The 20,164-nt window shown below is 48.1% G+C and overlaps 1 non-coding gene across 1 annotated transcript; it reads left to right on the plus strand.

Moving 5' to 3' along the window:
* The first annotated feature begins 19,572 nt into the window (after positions 1-19,572).
* TRNAQ-CUG (transfer RNA glutamine (anticodon CUG)) lies at positions 19,573-19,644 on the plus strand. Its single transcript has one exon. It is a non-coding gene; the product is annotated as a tRNA-Gln (tRNA).
* Positions 19,645-20,164: the final 520 nt, after the last annotated feature.

The following is a 20,164-nucleotide window of genomic DNA, read 5'->3' on the forward strand; positions in this document are numbered from 1 at the left end:
CCCAGTGCTAGTGGGGATCTGGAGGGTACTTGTCCTGGTCTTGGCACTAGCTGGGAGCGTAGAAAGTGATGTGATGTGAGAGGGGAGGGTTGAAGAGAGAGGAAGCCGTAGTTAGGCAGCAAGTTCGAATGAGCAATAGCTGGTCCTTCTAGATGACCTCAGAAAGTCGACATCCAGATGCTTGGACAAAATGTAAGTCTGGGCACGGGTTCGAATGTAGACTGTGCCTCGTCAGTTCAGGGGGGGGGAGAGAGAGAGGCCTCTTGCCTTCTTCCACGCCCTGCATTGGCTTGGGGGGGTTGCGGTGAAGGAGAAGGAGTAGGAGTGAGGATGAGGTGCATCTCTTGGGTTGGGCCTCCTGGCTGCCTGGAGGTACTTTCACTCCGGATGGTCCTCGCTTTCCTCCTTTCCCTCCATCCCCCTCTCCCACCGTCTGTCTCTTCCCCCTCCTTTGCTGTCCTATACTTGTGTAGTCTCTTGTTTTGTCGTTCTTGCCATTTATTGTTTCCCCCCTCTGCCTGAGCGCTGTTGTCTGGCTCTGTTGTATTCCTCTGCCTGTGTTGTGCGCTGTTCGTGGTTGGTTGGGTCTTTTTTTTTTCCTTTTCCTTTATTTATTATTGTACTTTTGTCTTTTTATTATGTTTATCTTATGTTGCTCCTTGTTGCTCTTCCCCTTGTTTCAATGTTCGTTAGTTCTCTCCTTGTTTTCGTTTCTTATTTTCTTTGTTTTTTTCCCCTTCTGTATCCCTTAGTTTAATTTCTCCCTTGTTAATATCATGCTTTCCTTCCTGCTGGTGGACTGTGGGTGCCCCCATTATCTCCCCCGTCTCTTTGTCCCTTTTCTTTTGTTTCTTTTTTCCTCTCCCTCCCTCTCTGCCCCACACCCCTATCTCTTAGTTGCTTCCTGTTTTAATTTGTTTTCCTTCTGTTGTATTTCGTCTTGCTGTGTTTTGTTTTTCGTTTTCTGTTTACTGTTTACGGTTTTCGGTGTTCTCCCCCGCGTAGATCTGCGCCGTAGTGTAACGCACCACGAGGCCGTGGATGCGCAGCCTCCGATCTCCGGCCAGGTGACGGGGGTGGGTGCGGTCGGGAGAGCCCAACAACGCCTGCCGCCCCCGGGGTTCAAGAAGGGAGAAGGTGTGTCTCCGGTGCCGGGTCTCTCCTTTGTTCCGGGTCGCGGCCCCCTCGCCGCGGATCTGTGTCCTGTTCTCTGCTCTCCCCAAGCCCAGGGGAGAGCGGTTGTCACACACGGGGGCAGGCGGGCAAGGCGTCGGCCGCTCGGCGCCTATGCCGGTGGTCGCGGCAGCGAGGGCAGAAGGGGGCGCCTCTTACCGCAAGTCTTCGGGGGGCACATCCCTCCATCGCGGCCGGCCCGCCACTCGAGGCCGTGGCTCGTGCTCCTGCCGCAGGCCTCAGGTCCGTGCTCCGCTCTCCCCACGCTACATCAGGGGAGAGCGCTTTGCGCTGGGCATCGGCCCCCCACCGACTCCAATCCCTCAGACGTGCTCCGGTGTTGCACAGGAGGGCTCCGATGCGCCCCCAGCGCCGCCAACCCCGTCCCGCGGCCCGCCGCCTCGCAGAGCTCGGCTCTCAGGCGGCCATCCTGGATCGTGGCCAGACCACACCCCCGCACTGGAATATTTTTAACATCAGATGACCACTTGCACCACATGGGTCCCTGAAGTTGGGGTACCAATAGGGAGACAACTGAGGGGTCACCATGGGCGCCTGTAACCCTAGTATTCTGACTGTTGTCTTGTGACGAGAAGAGACACACACTGGTCTCCTTGGACGATTTCACACTTCAGCCAATAAACAGATATCCCAGGATTGAGACACTCCCCTGCACTTCTGCACCAACAAGTGTCTCTGTGAAGGTGTGGGCGGGGTCACAGGTCACTCCTGATGGAGAGTGTTAGGATTTAGGGACAAATGCTTCTGCAGCACTGGCCCGGCCCCTCCGAGCTACCTGTCAGTCCTGCCAGTTCCATCAGGTCAGCAGGTCAATGTCGGCTTCTGGCCGGATGCAGTGGATATTTTGCTATTTAATTTTACATCCGAGTGGTACTATTATCACATGATTTTACACCGCTCGGGCAAAAAGTGAAAATCAAAACCTCAATGATTCACTTTCTGGCGCTGGTCGCCGGTGCAAGGGTGGGGCGGGGTCACCACAGACAGTGCTCCCGTCACGGACACTGTACAGTGCTAGAGAATCGGTCACAGTGCAGCGCTGTAATGAGGGTCGCTGGGCAGCGCTAGAGAATGGGTCACAGTGCAGCGCTGTAATGAGGGTCACTGTACAGTGTGTGACAAGGATCACTGTACAGCGCTGTAATGAGGGTCGCTGGGCAGCGCTACAGAGGGGTGGTGTGTGTAATCTAGGGTGACCACCTGGCATTGTGGCAAATTCTGGGCAAGACTGTAAAAAATTCAGGACAAAGGGTCAAAATTCAGGGCGAATGGTCAAAATTCAGGACAAAAATTCAAGAACAAATGTCAGTTTTACAGACACAAGCAGGAGAGGCCATGCCTCACTATGTTGTCAGTGCATTTATTTACTCTTTTTTCACATAGCACTATTTATTCACTGTGGTCGTTTTGTGATTTCCTCCTGGTATGCTACATTCAGGTGTCGCATTACATCCTTGTTCAGTAGCAAATTAATGCCCTTCCGTACTGTGTCAAGGCCAACACCCCTACCCAAATCTACCCAATCTTTCTTGAAGAGAAAGAAACAGCAACATTTTGATTATGTTTCTGAACATTTTAAAACCCCTGGTAAACAGTTTGAGAAACATTAAGGTAATTAACCTTATACTAGCTTAAACAAATTGAACAAAAACAGCATCTGGTTCATCCCAACCGCCCATGGACTTTCAACTAAAAAAACTGTAATGAGGCAGATGGTGTGGGCGACAGTCTCACACCTAATGTCAGGATGCGAGGTGCCCACAACTTGTCTGTAGTCTCCCAGCACTGTAGTGTATGTCTGGGACTCTACATTTATCTCAGAACTGGGAGCCCGGACTACCAATCAAAGATAATAAAAGAGGAGGATGAAATTGAGATCAAAAGGAAGGTTGGTGCTAAGAACTAAATAAATAAGGAAGAGGAGAACAAGGTTGGACAATTCCTAAAATCAGACAAGATGGGTCCAGCAAGACTATCGGAACGTGTTCGGTACCTGGGGAGTTGTCTCTGCACACAGAAGAGAAACAGAAGAGGCACTGTCAAGTGGTTGAACAAGCAACACCCATCCACCTTGGCAAACTCTTCTGGTGCAATGGTCCACTGTTCCTGCTTGTGAAGGGTGAGCAGGGGCCAGACCCCTTGCAAGGTTGTGCAAGGCAATTTCCCGCTTTGTCCATGTTTTTAAATGGTTTTGAAACTGAGCAAAAGCCAAACTAGTGATCTGGGTTATCCCTAAGTGTCAAGTACACATAGAATCTTCAAAATATTTGGGATGTAAATTGCACAAACAAAATGTAAAAAAAATTAAATGTAATTAGTGTTTCTTTAACATATGGCACTGTTTTCCCCTTTATATACAATTAGACCTCAGATTGTACTGAGAACCAGTTACCTTTCGATGTCTAGTTATTAATATCTACCATTCTGATTAGCAGGATGGAAATCTCTGCAGAGTGTCATGGTCCCTCGGAGCCCAGTTTGCTTTTTGGTCTTCTCTTCTGCTTTCTGTAGAGGCCACGTGGCACTAGTGAAGATGGTGTGCTACCCCGATGATAGTATTATTTTGCAAACCTTCCCCTGCTCGTCCTTCATTCCTTCTTCAGATATGCCAAACATCTGATTTGGTCGCTGGGAAGCCATCGGGTAGCTCTTTCCACTCTAAAGCTACCTGTGACTGCGGGTGGATTAGGTCTTCTGGACTTAGAATGCTATTATTTAGCTGCACAGGTCCAATGGGTGGCTCGCTGGCTTTCTGCTCACCTCCCTGCATGAGATGGGGTTTATCAGTAAAGACTTTTAAGGAAGGCTTAATGCACTGGTCATTGTTTCCTACTGACCATTCTACAGATCACCATCTGGGGTTATCATGCACGGCTTTCTCTTGCCTTGCTAGAACCTGTAAACTCACTGTCACAAAGAAACCCTGTGCTCCTGCACTACCTTTGCTATGCCTTGCCACCCGCACAGGACGGCTGTACTCAGAGCAACTCCATTAGAGGCATGCTGCAGGTATCTTAAGATTGGGGGATTTGTTTCTGGACGGCGAGCTACTGAATTTCCAAACCCTTGTGGCAGACTACCATTTTCACCCCGGTCAACTCCTTATTTACAACCACCTTAAACAATCATTAAATGCCCTATTTCATGTCTGCCACCCAGCACTAACCCTACATGAGGTGTGCCAGAAGCTCTACCCCATAGGAACTGGTGCCAAACTGATAGAATGGGTGTACAGACCTTTCCTGCAACATTGAGACCGCTCCAGGTCGGGCTTCTCATCATACTACCTGGGTGATTGATGTGCCAAACCTCTGCAAGATACGGACTGGACTAAAATACTGGACTTTCCCCACAAAGTATCCCGCAGCCGTTACTTTAAGTACATTCATAGAACTTCCTTGGGAATGCATTCCGCTTGTTGCTTGCCATTGGCCTTGTGGTTTGTAACTCACATTTCGTTGCTTTCAATTTGCTGGCTTTATTTGTTTTAGGTTATGCAGCTTGAGTTCATCCTTTCTCTTGCCCAAACCTTATTTACAGTATCCTTCAGAGTGCTTCCCTTTCTGTAAACAGGCCTGTAAATCTTGTTCTTATCTCATCACATTTGCTGTGCATTCAAAGAACACGGTCAAATGCCAGGCTCTGTCTTCAGTGGGAACTTAGTGTTTACTTTTCTTTCTCTGACTTCAAAGTGAGAGGATTTATGAGACAATCTTGCTGGATACTGGAGTTAGGAAAGAGTTATTTTCTATCACATGACAACATTTAAATAAACTTCAGAATATATCAGAATTAGGAATACAAATTAAGCAAATTTTTGTTAATTCTGAACTGTGCTGGAAACAAATACCTTTATATGATTAAAACAAATCATTGCATTGCAAATTCCACACATCATCATCTGTGCACTGTATAGTTTTATTTGAAAAACTGTATCTCTGTGCAAATGCAATGGTCATTGCAATCAAAAACGTGTTGTCTGTAATGGCAGTGTGTTACCACACCATGCATACTCCACTCCACTCTGTTCTGCACCACTCCACACCACTGCACCCTACTCTGCATCACTCCACGTTACACCACTCCATGCCACTGCACTGTGGACCAATGCACTCTTCTCCACTCTAAACCACTCCACATTATGCCACTGCACTCTATCCTACTTCATACTACCCCTCTCTACTCTACTCTGTACCACTCTACTCTATGCCAATGCACTTTATGCCTCTTTACACCACTGCACTCTGCGCCTCTGCACGCTATACCACTCCAGCCTAGGCAACACCAATCTGGTCCACACAACTCTACTCTATGCCACTCTGCAACACTGCACTGTACGCCACTGCTATCTATTCTAATACACTCTATGCTAGTGCACTTTACTCTGTAACACTCAACTCTATGCCCTGGCACTCTACATCAGTACACTGTACGTCACTGTAATCTACCCTGCACCTCTGCACTCTATGCCACTGCACTCTACACCACTTTACTCTATGCCATCACACTCTATGCCACTCTATGCAACTCCACTCTACCCTGCACTTCTCTACTCTAAGCCACTTCACTCTACTGGAAAACAAACTACTTTATGCCACTGCACTCTGCGCCACTGCATTCTATGCCACTCCACCCTACCCTACACCTCTCCACTCTATGCCACTACACTCTACTCTGAAACAATCTATTCTGTGTCACTGCACTCTACACCACTCTGCCCCACTGCACTCTAAACCACTGCACTCTACTTCAATGCACTCTATGCAAATGCACTTTAAACAACTGCAATATATGCCACTGCAGTCTGACACTCTATTCTACAACACTGCAATGGCCACCTGTAGGAGGCTGGACTGGCTTGTAGTGAGTACAAAGGGGTACTTGCACCTTGCACCAGGCCCAGTTATCCCTTATTAGTGTATAGGGTGTCTAGCAGCTTAGGCTGATAGATAATGGTAGCTTAGCAGAGCAGCTTAGGCTGAACTAGGAGACGTGTGAAGCTACTACAGTACCACTTAGTGTCATATGCACAATATCATAAGAAAACACAATACACAGTTATACTAAAAATAAAGGTACTTTATTTTTATGACAATATGCCAAAGTATCTTAGAGTGTACCCTCAGTGAGAGGATAGGAAATATACAGAAGATATATATACACAATAGCAAAAATATGCAGTATAGTCTTAGAAAACAGTGCAAACAATGTATAGTTACAATAGGATGCAATGGGGAAACATAGGGATAGGGGCAACACAAACCATATACTCCAAAAGTGGAATGCGAACCACGAATGGACCCCAAACCTATGTGACCTTGTAGAGGGTCGCTGGGACTATTAGAAAATAGTGAGAGTTAGAAAAATAACCCTCCCCAAGACCCTGAAAAGTGAGTGCAAAGTGCACCAAAGTTCCCCTAAGGACAAAATAGTCGTGTTAGAGGGAAAATGCAAGGAAAACACAAATCAGCAATGCAACAACGATGGATTCCTGACTGAGGGTACCTGTGGAACAAGGGGACCAAGTCCAAAAGTCACAAGCAACTCGGAGATGGGCAGATGCCCAAGAAATGCCAGCGGTTGGTGCAAAGAAGCTCTTACTAGGCTGAAGAACTGTGAATACTGCAGGAACGACAAGGGCTAGAGACTTCCCCTTTGGAGGATGGATCCCCCACGCCTTGGAGAGTCGTGCAGAAGGGTTTTCCCGCCGGATGGACGCCAACAAGCCTTGCTACACGCAAATCGTGCGTTTGGCGTTTTTGGACGCTGCTGGGGCCCAGGAAGGACCAGGAGGTCGCAAATTGGACCTGCAGAGAGAGGGGACGTCGAGCAAGACAAAGAGCCCTCACTGAAGCAGGTAGCACCCAGAGAAGTGCCAGAAACAGGCACTACGAGGATGCGTGAAACGGTGCTCGCCGAAGTTGCACAAAGGAGTCCCACGTCGCCGGAGACCAACTTAGAAAGTCGTGCAATGCAGGTTAGAGTGCCGTGGACCCAGGCTTGGCTGTGCACGAAGGATTTCCGCCGGAAGTGCACAGGGGCCGGAGTAGCTTGCAAAGTCGCGGTTCCCAGCAATGCAGCCCAGCGAGGTGAGGCAAGGACTTACCTCCACCAAACTTGGGCTGAAGAGTCACTGGACTATGGGGGTCACTTGGACGGTGTCGCTGGATTCGAGGGACCTCGCTCGTCGTGCTGAGAGGAGACCCAAGGGACCGGAAATGCAGCTTTTTGGTGCCTGCGGTTGCAGGGGGAAGATTCCGTCGACCCACGGGAGATTTCTTCGGAGCTTCTGGTGCAGAGAGGAGGCAGACTACCCCCACAGCATGCACAAGCAGGAAAATAGTCGAGAAGGCGGCAGGATCAGCGTTACAGAGTTGCAGTAGTCGTCTTTGCTACTATGTTGCAGGTTTGCAGGCTTCCAGCGCGGTCAGCGGTCGATTCCTTATCAGAAGGTGAAGAGGGAGATGCAGAGGAACTCGGCTGAGCTCATGCATTCGTTATCTAAAGTTTCCCCAGAGACAGAGACCCTAAATAGCCAGAAAAGAGGGTTTGGCTACTTAGGAGAGAGGATAGGCTACTAACACCTGAAGGAGCCTATCAGCAGGAGTCTCTGACGTCACCTGGTGGCACTGGCCACTCAGAGCAGTCCAGTGTGCCAGCAGCACCTCTGTTTCCAAGATGGCAGAGGTCTGGAGCACACTGGAGGAGCTCTGGACACCTCCCAGGGGAGGTGCAGGTCAGGGGAGTGGTCACTCCCCTTTCCTTTGTCCAGTTTCGCGCCAGAGCAGGGGCTAAGGGGTCCCTGAACCGGTGTAGACTGGCTTATGCAGAATTGGGCACATCTGTGTCCAACAAAGCATTTCCAGAGGCTGGGGGAGGCTACTCCTCCCCTGCCTTCACACCATTTTCCAAAGGGAGAGGGTGTCACACCCTCTCTCAGAGGAAGTTCTTTGTTCTGCCATCCTGGGCCAGGCCTGGCTGGACCCCAGGAGGGCAGCTGCCTGTCTGAGGGGTTGGCAGCAGCAGCAGCTGCAGTGAAACCCCAGGAAGGGCAGTCTGGCAGTACCAGGGTCTGTGCTACAGACCACTGGGATCATGGAATTGTACCAACAATGCCAGGATGGCATAGAGGGGGCAATTCCATGATCATAGACATGTTACATGGCCATATTCGGAGTTACCATGGTGAAGCTACATATAGGTAGTGACCTATATGTAGTGCACGCGTGTAATGGTGTCCCCGCACTCACAAAGTTCAGTGAATTGGCTCTGAACAATGTGGGGGCACCTTGGCTAGTGCCAGGGTGCCCTCACACTAAGTAACTTTGCACCTAACCTTTACCAGGTAAAGGTTAGACATATAGGTGACTTATAAGTTACTTAAGTGCAGTGTAAAATGGTTGTGAAATAACGTGGACGTTATTTCACTCAGGCTGCAGTGGCAGGCCTGTGTAAGGATTGTCAGAGCTCCCTATGGGTGGCAAAAGAAATGCTGCAGCCCATAGGGATCTCCTGGAACCCCAATACCCTGGGTACCTCAGTACCATATACTAGGGAATTATAAGGGTGTTCCAGTAAGCCAATGTAAATTGGTAAAAATGGTCACTAGCCTGTTAGTGACAATTTGAAAGTAATGAGAGAGCATAACCACTGAGGTTCTGGTTAGCAGAGCCTCAGTGAGACAGTTAGGCACCACACAGGGAACATATACATGCACACCTATGAGCACTGGGGCCCTGTGTGACAGGGTCCCAGTGACACATACATATAGGCCACAAACCTATGAGCACTGGGGTCCTGACCAGCAGGATCCAAGTGACACATAACAAATATACTGAAACCATAGTGTTTTCACTATGAGCACTGAGGCCTGGCTATCAGGATCCCAGTGAGACAGTGAAAACAGTGACAAACACCCTGACATACACTCACAAACAGGCCAAAAGTGGGGGTAACAAGGCTAGAAAGAGGCTACCTTCTCACACAACCCCCCCCCAAACGAAGGACAATAAGGCTAACCTTGGCCAGTTGAGACTTTATTGTCTAAGTGGTGATAAGTAGAGAGTAGCTCTGCAATAGACTGGTTACTCCCTTTATCATCCACTATATGGTTACTTCCCTGTGGGGATGTAAACCACCCTGTTTGAAGTTTTTTAGCTAAGCAACAATGTGAAGATGTATTTTCAGAGTTTCTATCAGTAAGTTTTAGTTTAGAGCAGTGGGAATTGTCCACTGAACCTATTTGTAGTGATGGAAATGCCAGACAGGGATGCTGTCTCAGAAAAGCCATAGCTGGGCAAAAACTTTGTCCATCTGGCTGGAAGAGAGAACAGGGATGCTGTTTCTCTTGAGTTGGAGCAGGGCAGGGATGCTGTCCTATCAGCTCCACACTAGGGCAGGGATGCTGTCCTAAGTGTTGTGAGGCAGTGCAGGGTTTCTGCACTAAAGTTTCTCTGGGAGGGTTGGAGGGATGCTCCATGTTAACTAAAATGGTGCTCTTTTTGTCACCAATGTTAGTTATCCCACAGAGAGGTACTTCCACCTCAGGGAGTACAGTTTTGCCAACTGATGATTCCCTTGGAACAGGTGCCACCCCAGGAGAGGTTTCTCCCACCACAGGAATAGTATCCTGAATGGTAGGGTGGTTAGGGGATACTGTGATACCCTTTTTACCTGTTGATGGAGAGGGATCCTGAGTTTTCAGGCCTTTTCTCCTTTGCTTTTTCATTTCACTTGAAATGAGAGGGAACAATTCCTCAGGGATGCCCAGCATGGCTGCATGGGCATAAAACTCTACATCAGCCCAACCTGAGGCCTCTAGGTCATTACCTAAGAGACAGTCTACAGGTAAGCTAGGTGATACCACCACCTGCTTAGGGCCAGTAACTCCACCCCAACTAAACTGAATTATAGCTAAGGGAAGGAACTTAGTGGAGTTATGGACATCAATAATCTTATACTGTTGTCCAATGATGTGTTGTTCAGGAGGCACTAGGTTTTCAGTCACCAAAGTGAAACTGGCACCTGTGTCCCTGTAGGCCAAGGCCTCAACACCATTTATTGAAACTGTCTGCCTGTACTTATCCATTGTAAGGGGACAAGCAGCCAGTGTGGCAAGGCCAATGCCACTAGGTGTGACAGAAACTGTCTTGGGACTGATTACATCAGTTTCCACTATGGACCCATAAGTGAACCCAACTACACCCTTTGCTTGACTGTTGCCAGCAGTCCCACCACTAGTACCACTACTGCTAGGGGCACTAGAGCTTGATGTATTAGTGGTGGTAGGCTCAGGGGGTTTACCTGGACAGGACTTATCCCCTGGCCTATGGCCTCTATTTTTACACACAAAGCACCAAGGCTTTTTAATGTGTGCAGGTTGGGAAGAAGAGGAAGAATTTGTTTTATCCCCACCCTCTGAAGAGTGTTTAAGATTTGAAGTGGGATCTTTGGTTTTACCCTTATCCCCATGCTTATCTTGAGATTTTTCACCATCTTTCTTCTTATTGCCATCTTTGTCACCCCCTGTATGAACTTTTCTGTTCACCCTTGTTCTGACCCATTTGTCTGCCTTCTTTCCCAATTCTTGGGGAGAGGTCAGATCAGAGTCTTCCAGGTACTGGTGCAACAAATCAGACACACAATTATTAAGAATATGCTCTCTCAGGATCAAGTTATACAGGCTGTCATAATCAGTAACTTTACTGCCATGTAACCACCCCTCCAAGGCCTTCACTGCCTGGTCAATGAAATCAACCCAGTCTTGTGAAGACTCCTTTTTGGTATCTCTGAACTTTATCCTGTACTGTTCAGTGGTTAAGCCATAACCATCCAGGAGTGCATTCTTAAGAACTTGGAAATTGTTAGCATCATTTTCTTTTACAGTAAGGAGCCTATCCCTACCTTTTCCACTAAATGATAGCCATAGGATAGCAGCCCACTGCCTTTGAGGGACATCCTGTACAGCACAGGCCCTCTCAAGTGCAGCAAACCACTTGTTAATGTCATCCCCCTCCTTATAAGGGGGAACTATCTTGTGCAGATTCCTGGAATCATGCTCTTTTGCAGGATGACTATGGGGAATACTGCTGCTGCCACCATGGGTATCTAAACCCAACTTCTGTCTTTCCTTCTCTAATTCTAAAGACTGTCTATCCAAATCCAGCTGTTGCTTCTTGAGCTTCAGTCTGGTTTGTTCCACTCTCAATCTATTGAGCTCCCTTTCTAACAATCTGTCATCAGGGTGGGTGGGAGGGACATTTCTAGATACAGAGGTATGATGGGAATGAACAGAAGGAGACCTGTCCCTTACAGAGGGCACCCTAACAGCTTGGCTACCAGCATAATGTGAGAGCACATCATCAGTATGATGTGATTCAACCTCTGTACCAACTATGCTAGACTGTCTAGTAATGGGCAGGCTGAGAAGTTTCTTTCCTGAACCTTTTCCTGGGGGAGTCCCTGGATCAGATTGAGAACCATTAGCTACTTTTTCTACAGATTGGGCACTTATGGCCTTATCCTGTACTCTAAGCATATTAATTAACAGTTCTAAGGAAGGATTCTTCCCTACACTCAAACCTCTCTCTATGCAGAGACTCCTTGCTCCTTTCCAGCTAAGGTGATCATATGCAAGTTTGGACAGTTCAACTTTTTGGCCTGTGCCAGACATTTTTTAGAGAGAGTTAAAGTGATAGCAAAAGATAAAAAAGTTTTCAGAACTTTTTGGAAAGACAGAAAAAAACTTTTTAAACTTTTAAGAACTTTTTGAAAGTTTAGAAGTACTTTTCAGCACTTAGAAAAGAGTGAAAAGAGGAAATGCAAAACTTTTTGGCTATGTGTATATACACTGACCTTGTTTTGTATATTTTTCTCTTATGAAAAGTACACTGACAAGAGTGGTAAGTAGTCTCAAAGCACTTATCCCACCGCTGCACAACCAACGTAGGAGGCTGGACTGGCTTGTAGTGAGTACCAAGGGGTACTTGCACCTTGCACCAGGCCCAGTTATCCCTTATTAGTGTATAGGGTGTCTAGCAGCTTAGGCTGATAGATAATGGTAGCTTAGCAGAGCAGCTTAGGCTGAACTAGGAGACGTGTGAAGCTACTACAGTACCACTTAGTGTCATATGCACAATATCATAAGAAAACACAATACACAGTTATACTAAAAATAAAGGTACTTTATTTTTATGACAATATGCCAAAGTATCTTAGAGTGTACCCTCAGTGAGAGGATAGGAAATATACACAAGATATATATACACAATAGCAAAAATATGCAGTATAGTCTTAGAAAACAGTGCAAACAATGTATAGTTACAATAGGATGCAATGGGGAAACATAGGGATAGGGGCAACACAAACCATATACTCCAAAAGTAGAATGCGAACCACGAATGGACCCCAAACCTATGTGACCTTGTAGAGGGTCGCTGGGACTATTAGAAAATAGTGAGAGTTAGAAAAATAACCCTCCCCAAGACCCTGAAAAGTGAGTGCAAAGTGCACCAAAGTTCCCCTAAGGACAAAATAGTCGTGTTAGAGGGAAAATGCAAGGAAAACACAAATCAGCAATGCAACAACGATGGATTCCTGACTGAGGGTACCTGTGGAACAAGGGGACCAAGTCCAAAAGTCACAAGCAACTCGGAGATGGGCAGATGCCCAAGAAATGCCAGCGGTTGGTGCAAAGAAGCTCTTACTAGGCTGAAGAACTGTGAATACTGCAGGAACGACAAGGGCTAGAGACTTCCCCTTTGGAGGATGGATCCCCCACGCCTTGGAGAGTCGTGCAGAAGGGTTTTCCCGCCGGATGGACGCCAACAAGCCTTGCTACACGCAAATCGTGCGTTTGGCGTTTTTGGACGCTGCTGGGGCCCAGGAAGGACCAGGAGGTCGCAAATTGGACCTGCAGAGAGAGGGGACGTCGAGCAAGATAAAGAGCCCTCACTGAAGCAGGTAGCACCCGGAGAAGTGCCAGAAACAGGCACTACGAGGATGCGTGAAACGGTGCTCGCCGAAGTTGCACAAAGGAGTCCCACGTCGCCGGAGACCAACTTAGAAAGTCGTGCAATGCAGGTTAGAGTGCCGTGGACCCAGGCTTGGCTGTGCACGAAGGATTTCCGCCGGAAGTGCACAGGGGCCGGAGTAGCTTGCAAAGTCGCGGTTCCCAGCAATGCAGCCCAGCGAGGTGAGGCAAGGACTTACCTCCACCAAACTTGGGCTGAAGAGTCACTGGACTATGGGGGTCACTTGGACGGTGTCGCTGGATTCGAGGGACCTCGCTCGTTGTGCTGAGAGGAGACCCAAGGGACCGGAAATGCAGCTTTTTGGTGCCTGCGGTTGCAGGGGGAAGATTCCGTCGACCCACGGGAGATTTCTTCGGAGCTTCTGGTGCAGAGAGGAGGCAGACTACCCCCACAGCATGCACAAGCAGGAAAACAGTCGAGAAGGCGGCAGGATCAGCGTTACAGAGTTGCAGTAGTTGTCTTTGCTACTATGTTGCAAGTTTGCAGGCTTCCAGCGCGGTCAGCGGTCGATTCCTTATCAGAAGGTGAAGAGGGAGATGCAGAGGAACTCGGCTGAGCTCATGCATTCGTTATCTAAAGTTTCCCCAGAGACAGAGACCCTAAATAGCCAGAAAAGAGGGTTTGGCTACTTAGGAGAGAGGATAGGCTACTAACACCTGAAGGAGCCTATCAGCAGGAGTCTCTGACGTCACCTGGTGGCACTGGCCACTCAGAGCAGTCCAGTGTGCCAGCAGCACCTCTGTTTCCAAGATGGCAGAGGTCTGGAGCACACTGGAGGAGCTCTGGACACCTCCCAGGGGAGGTGCAGGTCAGGGGAGTGGTCACTCCCCTTTCCTTTGTACAGTTTCGCGCCAGAGCAGGGGCTAAGGGGTCCCTGAACCGGTGTAGACTGGCTTATGCAGAATTGGGCACATCTGTGTCCAACAAAGCATTTCCAGAGGCTGGGGGAGGCTACTCCTCCCCTGCCTTCACACCATTTTCCAAAGGGAGAGGGTGTCACACCCTCTCTCAGAGGAAGTTCTTTGTTCTGCCATCCTGGGCCAGGCCTGGCTGGACCCCAGGAGGGCAGCTGCCTGTCTGAGGGGTTGGCAGCAGCAGCAGCTGCAGTGAAACCCCAGGAAGGGCAGTCTGGCAGTACCAGGGTCTGTGCTACAGACCACTGGGATCATGGAATTGTACCAACAATGCCAGGATGGCATAGAGGGGGCAATTCCATGATCATAGACATGTTACATGGCCATATTCGGAGTTACCATGGTGAAGCTACATATAGGTAGTGACCTATATGTAGTGCACGCGTGTAATGGTGTCCCCGCACTCACAAAGTTCAGTGAATTGGCTCTGAACAATGTGGGGGCACCTTGGCTAGTGCCAGGGTGCCCTCACACTAAGTAACTTTGCACCTAACCTTTACCAGGTAAAGGTTAGACATATAGGTGACTTATAAGTTACTTAAGTGCAGTGTAAAATGGTTGTGAAATAACGTGGACGTTATTTCACTCAGGCTGCAGTGGCAGGCCTGTGTAAGGATTGTCAGAGCTCCCTATGGGTGTCAAAAGAAATGCTGCAGCCCATAGGGATCTCCTGGAACCCCAATACCCTGGGTACCTCAGTACCATATACTAGGGAATTATAAGGGTGTTCCAGTAAGCCAATGTAAATTGGTAAAAATGGTCACTAGCCTGTTAGTGACAATTTGAAAGTAATGAGAGAGCATAACCACTGAGGTTCTGGTTAGCAGAGCCTCAGTGAGACAGTTAGGCACCACACAGGGAACATATACATGCACACCTATGAGCACTGGGGCCCTGTGTGACAGGGTCCCAGTGACACATACATATAGGCCACAAACCTATGAGCACTGGGGTCCTGACCAGCAGGATCCAAGTGACACATAACAAATATACTGAAACCATAGTGTTTTCACTATGAGCACTGAGGCCTGGCTATCAGGATCCCAGTGAGACAGTGAAAACAGTGACAAACACCCTGACATACACTCACAAACAGGCCAAAAGTGGGGGTAACAAGGCTAGAAAGAGGCTACCTTCTCACACCACCACTATACAGTACTCTACACCACTCGACTCTGTACTACTGCATTCTGCACCAAAATACTCTATTCCACCACACTCTATACTCTACTCTGCATAACTGGACTCTACGCCACTGCACTTTGCAGCACTTTACTCTGCTCTGCACTGCACCACTACACTACTCCACTCTGCACCACTCTACACCACTGCACTCTATGCCACTTGAGTCTACTCTGCACTCTATGGCACTTCACCACTCAACACTGCTGCACTCTCTGCCACTCTATTGTATGCCACTCTACTCCACTGCACTCTATGCCACTCTACTCTGCCCCATGCTACTTTATGCCACTGCACTTTACGTCAATGCACTCTAAACTGCACGGTACGCCACAATCCTCTATTCTGCACCACAGTACTCTACACCACTGCTCTCTGTGCCACTCTACACCACTGCACTGACACTCTAGTCTGCAACATTGCACTCTCTTTGCCACTGTACTCTACATCACTCTACTCTGTACTACTGCACTCTATGCCACTGCGCTCTATGCTAGTCCACACTGTACCACTCTACTCTGCATCACTCCACTCTATGTCAATGCACTCTACAGCACTATAAGCTACTCTGCACTGCACCATTCTACTCTACACCACTCCACTTTGCACCACTCTATGCACCTGCACTCTATGTCACACAAGTCTACTCTGTGCCACTGCACCACTCTACACTACTGCTCTCTCCACCACTCTATTGTATGCCACTCTACTCCACTGCACTTTATGACACTCTATTCTGCCTCCACACCACTCCATGCCACTGCACTCTAAACCACTGCACTCTAAACAACTGCACTGTACCCCACTGCACTCTACTCTGCACCAATGTGCTCTATGCCACTGCTCGTTTGCCACTCTTCTCCACTCTACACCACTATGCCACTAACTTTTAGCCGCACTGAACAGCAGCCACTCTGGGGTAAAACATGACTAAAACACATTTGCAAATCCAATAATTCTAGCCTAGGCAAGACCTATTGGCTTTGCCAATGTTTATTAGTATTATGAGGTACCGAGGTCCGTGAAAGAACTTTGAATGTGTAAGTAAGTCCTTATTTTCAACATGCATTACAAACATCATAACATAGGCTGCTACAAAATGTGCTAATACATTTTGGTTAAATATGAAGAAGTCCTTCTAAAATACAGATTTGAATAATATACAGTTTATACCTAGCAGGATTTTTTTTTTATTACAGTCCAATAAAACCACACACTACACAGCTGACCTCGGAACACCCTTACAGTAGCTCTTTAAAAGAAAATTACTTTGTCATCAGAAAGCTTCAAGTGACTCCTTTGATTAAGGTCAATGCAGGTTTCCAAGCCCCTTTGCATTTGCAGATTTACCAGTTGCGCACATCTGCATTTCTTTAGGGACAGAGACACCCTGGCAAGAAGGTCTTTTCTTATCTGTCTGCCCCTCCCTCCCTCAGAGCACAGGGTCCCATCTCATTATTTAGATTTAGATTTAAGTTTGAAAAGTTCACCTTCAGTGAGATGAGTTTCTTGTTAGACAGCTATTTGTACTTGATTGTACTTGTTTCAATCCAGCTGGGGAAACTGATCTGTCCTAATTACATTTTGTCCTTTAGGTGAGTCTAAAATTACAGACAAAAAATCATGTCCGTTACGCCTTTCATCGCGGACAAGGGATGGCAGGGCGAAATTACGGGCAGTCCGTGAAAATTACGGACGGGTGGTCACCCTGGAATCCTATGAGAATCTCATTCTTCGTAGCCCTGGAATGGGATCGACTCGTTTGACTGCTGCCAGAAAGATCAATGCACACTGCAGTAATGAGTGCAGTAACTAGTGCAGCAGTGAGTGCAGTAATAACTGCAGTAATGAGTGCACTGATAAGTGCATTAATGAGTGTAAAAGTGCAGTACTAAGCGCAGCAATGAGTGCAGTAATGAGTGCAGTGATGAGTGTAGTAATGAGTGCACTGATGAGTGCAGTAATGAGTGCACTGATAGGTGCATTAATGAGTGCAGTAATGAGTGCAGGAATGAGTGCAGGAATGAGTGCGGCATTGAGTGCAGTAGTTAGTGCGGTGATAAGTGCAGTAATGTGTGTGGTAATGACTGCAGTAATGAATACAGTAATAACTGAAGGAATTAGTGCAGTAATGAGTGCAGTAACACGTGCAGTGATGAGTGCATTGATGAGTGCAGAAATAAATGCAGCATTGAGTGCAGTAATGAGTGCAGTGCTGAATGCAGTTATGGGCGCAGTGATGAATGCGGTAACAGGTGCAGTGATGAGTGCAGTGTTGAGTGCAGTAATGATTTCCGGCCTGTAGTTCAGCAATGAGGACCTGCGTGCAGTGCTGTACAGGAGGCCACAGTGTGCAGTGCTGTAATGAGGGTCGTTCTGGACAGTGTGTCAGGAGATGGGCACAGTTCACTTGTCACAAGTCAACAGTGAGCGTGACTGCACTAATGCATTGATTATCGCTCCTGGTGCAGTGCTGTGTAGTGCTGTCACGACTGTCATTCTATGCAGCGCTGCAGTGCGGGGTCAGGCTCTACACATCTGCAGTAGACATTTGCAGTGCTGCACTGACACCTTTGGTTTGCAGTAATGTAGGTCACTGTCTAGTTATGGAGTGAGTGCCTCGGTGCAATGCCGCTTTGAAGTTCTCACTAGACAGTATAGCAATGAAGCTCACTCCGTGCAATGCTGCAGCGAGGACCACTGACAAGCGATGCAGTTAGGCCACACTCTGCAGTGCTGCAGTGAACATCAGGTAATGCAGTGCTGCTGTGTAATCGTGTACATTGGTACAGTGAGGGTCACTCTGTGTAGAGTTGCACTGTGTCACCACGTAGAGTTCTGCAGTGTGTCACCTTGTGCAGTGCTGCTGTGTCACCATGCACACTGCCACATTGACGGTTACTATATGTAGAACTGCACTGACACCTGTAGTTTGCAGTAACGAGGGTGACTGTGCAGTCCTGCAGTGAGTGTCATCCTGTACAGTGCTGCTGTGTCACCATGTACATTGCCACAGTGAGGGTCACTCTGTGCAGTGCTGCAGTGAGGGTCACTCCGGGCAGACCTACAGTGTGTCACCACCTAGAGTTCTGCAGTGCTGCAGTGAGTGTCAGGTAATGCAGTGCTGCTGTGTCACCACATTCAGTGTTGCAGTGAGTGTCGGGTAATGCAGTGCTCCTGTGTCACCATGTACATTGCCACAGTGAGGGTCACTCTGTGCAGTGCTGCTGTGTCACCACGTAGAGTTGTGCAGTGAGTGTGAATGTGCAGCGCTGCTGTAAGGGTCAGACTGCAGTGAACGGACCCGGTACAGTGCTGCAGTGCTGCTCGGTGTGTGATGTGCAGTGCTGTGCGTTTTCATATTGAGGTGTTCTTCTGTCATCTCCCTAAATATCCCGAGACTGTCTATGTTGTAAAGAGCGATGAGCACAACTCGGGTTAAAAGCAGAATGTTCTGGTTCCTTGTTAGAGTGAAGTTTGTGTCCTTATTTCTCCTGTTTCCAGCTCCCCGCAGTGCAGACACTGGTAGCTCACTGAAGGCTGCAGGAGGCGCTGCGGGGCAGAGGCCTCTGTTTATAAAGAGACCCGGGCAGGTCACACCCAGCTCCCATATGGTCTAGCGGTTAGGATTCCTGGTTTTCACCTGGGAAGGACACATTTTTATTGTGGCCGGACATTTTCTTCCTCCTTAATTCCACCGCAGCTCGTGCAGAGGTCACATATCTCTCCTGCTTCTTCCGTCTCTTCACCGAGAGGAGTTCACCGACCCCTCCAGGTCTCACCTGCCCCTCGCTGCGGGGCTTCCAAGTAACTTCACAAGAGGAACCGGACGATTCTGTTCAAACCCGCGCTTTATTCTCCTGTAAAATGTGCACATTACATGTTCTGCTCGCTCCACATGGGGGGAGAGCGGGGGTTTAACTGAAGCTTGTGTAGGAAAGGGCCCCGTTTCATTCCTTTCACAAGACGCTTCATAAGGCTTCTAAGCGCTAGAAGTGCGAGGTAAATGAAAGGATCTGAGTCACAGGACGTTTAAAAGCGCACGTGACTTCTATGCGCCCTTTAAAAACAATCCAGGCTGCAGCTCTGGGTGTTTGTGTGTTCCCCTGTTAAATGTCCCTTTTAAAATATACCTGGAGCTTTCTTTTACATGTAAAAGTAAAAGAACTTCAGGTGAATGAAAAATAAATAGGCCGCTACAGATCTCACCACCCAGTCTTGTCACTGGAAGCGTTAGCAATGAGACATGTGGTTCCATGGTGTAATGGTTAGCACTCTGGACTCTGAATCCAGCGATCTGAGTTCAAATCTCGGTGGGACCTAAAGCTTTTGCCCACTTTACAAACGTGTAATCATCTGTTGCAGTTATTAACTGGATGGTGAATTAAAGTGCCCACTTGCCCTTCTCCTATTTTATATGCGCAGAGAGAGAGAAGAGATGATGCGTGCTTTAGAAGAAGGCTGGCACATATTGTTAAAATGCATTATACCGTAAGCGGGGTGCATGAGAGGGGCTCAGCAGGCAGTGGAAAGGGAGAGGAATGCAGATTGACAGGGGCACTAAGGGGCTTATTTACAAGATAGTGGCGCATCAGCTCTGATGCGCCACTGTTCTTGCGTCGCATTGCGCCCCCGTAACGTCACCATGGTATTTACTATACAGCGCAACATGGCGCACCTTAGCACAATAACGTCATAATTTATGATGTCATTGTGTCATTTTTCTGGATTAGCGCCAAAAATGATGGCGCTAGTCCAGCAAATTACAGGGAAGCCCATGGGTTATTATGGGAACGTCAGTTTAATGTATGCCCTGCGCAGGCATTGAAAATGACAGAAAAA

The sequence above is a fragment of the Pleurodeles waltl genome, unplaced genomic scaffold (assembly GCF_031143425.1).
Source record: "Pleurodeles waltl isolate 20211129_DDA unplaced genomic scaffold, aPleWal1.hap1.20221129 scaffold_39, whole genome shotgun sequence".
In the NCBI taxonomy this organism is placed as follows: domain Eukaryota; kingdom Metazoa; phylum Chordata; class Amphibia; order Caudata; family Salamandridae; genus Pleurodeles; species Pleurodeles waltl.